This window comes from Procambarus clarkii, chromosome 87 (assembly GCF_040958095.1).
Source record: "Procambarus clarkii isolate CNS0578487 chromosome 87, FALCON_Pclarkii_2.0, whole genome shotgun sequence".
NCBI lineage: Eukaryota > Metazoa > Arthropoda > Malacostraca > Decapoda > Cambaridae > Procambarus > Procambarus clarkii.
The window spans coordinates 1,170,492-1,177,246 of record NC_091236.1 but is presented as its reverse complement, the minus strand read 5'-3'; the positions used below and the strand labels follow the sequence as shown (position 1 = coordinate 1,177,246).

The following is a 6,755-nucleotide window of genomic DNA, read 5'->3' as shown; positions in this document are numbered from 1 at the left end:
TATTTTATTTTATTAATGAATTGAAAAGCTGTCCAACTTTTGCCTCATTCAAAAAACCAAACCAAAAAGTACTTAATTTCATCTTCATAGTTTCCTACCATTGTGCTTGAAAATTTTCACTGTATCTAGTGCTACCCAATCTCCCAATCTTCATGTACCTAATCCAAACAACTTTACCATTGTGATCATTGCTGTCTTCCTATATGTTATCAATATGCTGTATTGTGCCTATTAATAATCTTTATTAAATTACCAATCATGCAATCAATCAGAGCTACTGATGTGCTTTAATATACCTACTAATCTCTCTCATCTCATTTTTTTCTTCTTGTAATGTACCTGTTATAATTTTATTAATTCTGCTAAAATTTACCTACTTAAAATTATCTATTTTATCTGTTAGATTAAGGACCTGCCCAAAACGCTGCGCGTATTAGTGGCTTTACAAGTATGTTAACACCATGCTATGTGTCCTCACAAACCCAATGTACCTTCTTGTATATAAATAAATAAATAAATAAATAGACAAGGGTCAATTTAATTTAGTTAGGAAACTAAACATGTAGTTCAGAAAAGTGCTTATATAAACAAGTAGATTCATGTAAATGAACGCCTAGATAGCTCAGTTGGGAGAGCGTTAGACTGAAGATCTAAAGGTCCCCGGTTCGATCCCGGGTCTGGGCAGAGATTTTACTTAGCAGCAACCAATTTTGAGGGTTGCCAGAGTGACCTTATGAGCATCACTTTCTCTCTCCAATGTCCAAAGTAGATGGGGGTGTAGCTCAGTGGTAGAGCATTCGACTGCAGATCGAGAGGTCCCTGGTTCAATCCCGGGCGCCCCCTCTCCTAAGGTTTTAGGGAAGTTTATTAACGTGCCCTAACCCAACCATCTAGAACAGGGGTCTCCAAACTTGTCAATGTAAGGGCCACATTATATATTTCCCATATTTATGCGGGCCGGAGGAATAAAAAATGAAAAAAAACTAAAAACAAATCAGTGCCAGTAATTTAATTTCCTCAAATATTAAAGTATAAACATGGAAAAATTAAAACATATCTTTTTGGAAAAAATCAGGGTAAACTAAATAGATTCCTGCCTTTAGTTTTATGCAACCAAATTAGTGTGACGAATGATACTGTCGTTTTGACTTCAAAATTTCATTAAAATCAGGTTCCAGATTAGATGAGCCAATTGTAAGAATTGATTTCAAGTGATCATCAGACAAATTTGCTCGATAGTTAGATTTCACATACTTCATTTTGGAAAAAGTTTGTTCACACAAGAATGTTGAACCAAAAATGGACACAAAACTACAAGCAAACTTTATCAAATTTGGAAACTGATCTGGCTGCAGGCATTTATAAAACTCAATCAGATTTCCTTCTCTATACTTATCTTTCAGTCTGTCATCTGCCTGGAGATCAATAATTTCCATTTGAAATTGAGTTGGAAGATTTTCAGCATTGCAGTCAAATGGATTATGAAAGAGCCTGATTTCATTTGCTTTGGCATCAAGGTCAGCAAATCGCTTCTGAAACTGTTTTTTTCAAATCTGAAATTATTTCATTTGCAAATGAAAAAGGAAATTCAACTTTACTTTCTGCATGAAATTTTTCACAACATGGAAAATGAGCAAAATTCTTAACCTTTACCTGTCCTTCAAGTAGCGCAAGTTTTGCTCTGAATGCCTTGACATGAACAAAGTAGTCACTGATCAAATTTGTTTTGCCTTGCAATTTCAGATTCAAGTTATTCATATGACCTGTCATATCTGCAAAAAATGCCAATTTCCAAATCCATTCACATTCTGATAATAATGGCTGAGGTTTATTTTTCTCTGTGAGAAATAAATCAATTTATAATCTGAGCTCAAAGAAATGCAGCAAAACCTTTCCACAACTAAGCCATCTAACTGCTGTATAATAAGGCAAGTTAACAAACTCCGCATCAATTTCTTTCAAGAAATCACGGAACTGGCGATGGTTGAGTGCATGAGATCTAATGAAATTAACCCCAGAAACAACAGGTTTCATGACACAAGACATATCAACATATTTTAGGCACAATGCTTGTTGATGGATAAGGCAATGCAGAAAAATGGGTTTTGAGAATCCTCCAACCTCACAAGCTGTTGTAATTTGCCCAACCAAACCCTTCTTTGTCCCAGACATATTCTTTCCTCCATCAATTGTCACACACTGCACTTGTTTCCATTCCAGGTTATATTCTGTCATAGTTTTACTTACTTCATTGAAAATGTCCTCTCCAGTTGTTGTGGTGTGCATGCTGTGAACTGATGCTAATTCTTGGCTCACATTAAATTCACTATCAACACCACGAATGAATACTAAGAGCTGAGAAGTATCACACACATCAGTTGATTCATCCAACGCAAGAGAATACCAACAAAATCTTTTTGTTTTTTCCTTTATTTGCCGAATTATGTCGCCTCCTAAATCTTCAATTCTACGAGCAACAGTATTTGACCCAAGACTTATCATTTTGAAGAGGTTTACTTTTTCTGGACATACCTCTCCTGCTGCTTCCACTATACACTCTTTTATGATACTACCATCAGTGAAAGGTTTTCCTTTTTTAGCCAACACATAGGCAACTTTGTAACTGGCTCTAGTTGAATTTTCATTTTCAGATTTTTTCTTACTGAAAACAGCTTGTTGAGAATGCAGACTGTGCTGAAATGATTCAAACTTTTTAGTGCGTTCTGCTCCTGTGATGTGAGAATAACTTGAGCCATGTTTAGATTCATAGTGCCGACGAATATTGTATTCCTTCAGAACAGCAACACTGTCTCTACATATTATGCATAAAGCTTTATCATTTGCTATCACAAAAAAGTACTTTATCTTCCATTCGTCATTGAACCGACGGCACTCACTGTCCACTTTTCTTTTCTTTATTTTTTCCATATCTGAAAACATAAGGGTAAAATAAATGAAATAAATTCTACAGGAAAAAAACAGCTTGTATGTGGTGTTAAAAAGCATAGCATATTATTATAAAGTGGTAAATATTATGGCAACAGCTTTCGTTGATAAACTTAATGGTTACCATTTTAACTATTTTAAACATGCAATATTTTTGGCTACAATAGTATTATTGCTATTTTGTATAACTAAGATAAAGGCATTGTCAAAGTACAGAGAAAAGAATATTGTACAGTGTTTGTGCTCCCTGAAACGGAAGCAGCGAAGACCCACTCGCCCTCCATCTCTACACTATAGACAGTTATACACAACTGATTGGTTGTAATACACAACACATACCTACCAGTATTAGTATCTGTGCGTCACACTATCGAGAGAGAGGAAAACTGACTCGGGTTGAGCGCCACCAGTCAGCAGCCCCAGCTTTGAATAATTCTGCGATGCCATTCGTACGATAATTATTTTTTCAAGGCCACCACACAGGGATTTGTTTGGAGGGCCGGATGAAATTATGTGGCGGGCCGGATGTGGCCCGCGGGCCATAGTTTGGAGACCCCTGATCTAGAAGACCCAATCTGGTTTCACGCAGCCAGTCGTCGTAAGGCTTCCCAACGTCAAGAAACTGTCGTACTAAAGTTCTCTTATCCTAACCTACTAGAGGACCCAAACAGGACATTATGTCAGTTTCGCGAGCCGCTACCATTTTCTAGTAGACAAATTTTGGCCTTACAGTATACGGTCAAAATGCGACGTTCTATTAGAAGGGGTTGAGGTTAGGTTAGGACTGTCCTCCTAGGGTTTTCCACCGATGTCATTCACGCTAAGCGATCACCGCTGAAGATCTGCCCATAGTATGAAACAGCATGTAAAGAATTTGGGAATAATGATGTCAAACGTCTAACGTTTAGGGAGCATAACCAAGCAAATATTGCGTCAGCCAGGAAAAATGATAGGATGGATTGCAAGAACTTTCAAATCCAGGGATTCCGTATATCACAATGTTTGTACTCTTCAAATCGCTTTTAATGTCCCGTCTTGAGTACTGCTCAGTACTCACTTTCTCCTTCAGAGCAGGAAAGAGTGTTGAAATAGAGGGAGTTCAGAGAACATATACGGCATACATAGAAGTGATAAAACACCTAAATTATTGGGATCGTCTCAAAGCTCTCCTAATGTATTTACTAGAAAGGAGACGAGTGAAATATCAAATAATATACACGTGGAAAATACTGGAGATCAGATCCCAAATCTACGCAGTAAAATACCAACTTACTAGAATGAGCGATATGGAAGAAAATGCAGGATTAACCAATGATGAGCAGGGGGGTGCCATAGGCACAATCAGAGAACACAGTATAAACATCAGAGGTCCCCGGTTGTTCAACATCCTCCCAGCGAGTATAAGAAAATTTGCCGGAACAATCGTGGACATCTTCAAGAGAAACCTTCAAGAAGTGCCGGATCAACCGGGCTGTGGTGGGTATGTGGGCCTGCACATACCCATACCTTGTTGGACCAAGCTCTCACAAGTCAAGCCTGGCCTCGGGCCGGGCTTGGGAAGTAGACGAACTCCCAGAACCCCATCAACCAGGTATCCAACCTACATTTCATCCTACCTATGGTGGAGGAAAGTCTACTTGGAAGGATTCAATTTACATGAGATTAAGAATAGGATACAAATATATCTGGCAATAAGATGTTGATGTCAGTGAAAAAGATAAGGAGTGTAAATTATGTAGTATGCCGCACGCCCACACCTTAGAACATTATGTATTAGTGTGTCAACTTATTGATAACTATAGAAATAAGGAAATAAGTAGTGTACCACATCAAATTGTTTGGATGTGTGATAATGGTATGATAGACAGTATACTTAGGAGCTACAAGAATTTTGCTCCAAGAGTGTAACACTTATATGCTGTGCTTACTATATTAACCTGCAATGTTAAATGGGATTCTTGTATTGTGATTTGTCTATTTGTACTCACTGAATTTGTGCGCCCCTTGAGGGACTTGAAGTAGAGGGGGGTAGAAATAGCCTAAGCTACTCTATCCCTTTGAGATGTATTTCTTTCTTATCTCAATAAACATACTTGAACTTGATCTTGAACTTCACCTACCCATCCTACTTACACTCTCGTCCCAACCCATGCTACCTACACCTCACCCACCTATCCTACCTACAACTCACCCACTCCCGCACCCACCCATCCTACCAGCTACACCTCACCTACTCCCGCCCCCTCCCTTCCAACCTACATCTCACCCTCTCCTGCCCCCACCATCCTACCCACATCTCACTCTCCCATCCTACCTACATCTCACTCACTCCAGCCCCCACCCATCCTACCTACACCACACCCCACCCATCCTACCTACACCTCACCCACCCATCCTACCTACATCTTCCAGTCCCGCACCCACCCATCCTATTTACACCTCACCCACTTCCGCCTCCACCCATCCCACTTATACCTCACCCACCCGTGCCCATCACCCTCACCCATCATCCTTTGCAGATGACACTAGGATTTTCATGAGAGCAGACAACATAGAGGACACGGCAAACCTCTAATCAGACGTAAATCAGGTCTTTCTATGGACTACAAAAATAATAATATGGTGTTTAACGAAGATAAGGTCCAGCTCATGCGCTATTAAAAAAAATGAAAATATAAACACGGAAACCACATACAAAACTCAGTCAAATCATAACATAGAACGAAAAGGCAATGTAAAGGATTTGGGTGTACTCATGCCGGAAGACCTTACCTTCAAAGAACACAATAAAGTAGCCGTCACAACTGCAAGAAAAATGACAGGTTGGATAACAAGAACTTTTCACACTAGAGATGCTATACCGATGATGATACTTTTCAAGACGTTAGTGTTCTCTAGAGTGGAGTACTGCTGCACAATGACAGTCCCTTTCAAAGCTGGAGAAATTGCTGACCTAGAGAGCGTGCAGAGGTCCTTTACTGCTAGAATCCACTCAGTAAAATATCTAAATTACTGGGACCGACTAAAGAGCCTAAATCTGTATTCTCTTGAGCGCAGGCGGGAGAGATACATAATAATTTATACGTGGAAAATATTAAAGGGGCTGGTCCCAAACCTGTACACAGAAATAACATCACATGAGACCAGGAGGCATGGCAGGATATGCAGAATACCCCTGTTGAAAAGCAAAGGTGCAACAGGTACTCCGAGAGAGAACTCATCAACATCAGAGGCCCGAGACTGTTCAACACGCTTCCACTACACATAAGGAGCATAACTGGCCGATCCCTTTCAGTGTTTAAGAGAGAGCTGGATAAACACCTCAGAAGGATACCTGATCAACCAGGCTGTGATTCGTACGTCAGGCTGCGAGCAGCCGCGTCAAACAGCCTGGTTGACCAGTCCCGCAACGAGGAGGCTTAGTCGACGACCGGACCGCGGGGACGCTAAGCCCCAAAAACACTTCAAGGTAACTTCAAGGTAAGGTAAGGCCCCCACCCATCCTACCTACTCTCGCCCCCATTCATCCTAACTACACCTCACCCACCCATCCTAACTACACTAACTCCCACCCCCAACCCATCCTACCTACACCCACTCTCGCCCCATCCTCCCTTCCTACACCCGGTCCCGCCCCCACCCATCCTACCTACATCTTACCCTCCCATCCTACCTATTTTAGTGTAGATGTGTTAATGTGATCATCATAATATAAAGATGTTAAAGAAGAAAATCTTATTCATTAAATTGTATAAGGATAAATTTAAAGAACCTAACTTAAATACTATTTATTTATTTACATATACAAG

General features: G+C 40.0%; 2 non-coding genes across 2 annotated transcripts; both read left to right on the top strand.

The window, feature by feature from the left end:
• The first annotated feature begins 611 nt into the window (after nt 1-611).
• Nucleotides 612-684, top strand: TRNAF-GAA (transfer RNA phenylalanine (anticodon GAA)). The gene has a single exon. It is a non-coding gene; the product is annotated as a tRNA-Phe (tRNA).
• Nucleotides 685-771: 87 nt separating this feature from the next.
• On the top strand, nt 772-843 carry TRNAC-GCA (transfer RNA cysteine (anticodon GCA)). The gene has a single exon. It is a non-coding gene; the product is annotated as a tRNA-Cys (tRNA).
• Nucleotides 844-6,755: the final 5,912 nt, after the last annotated feature.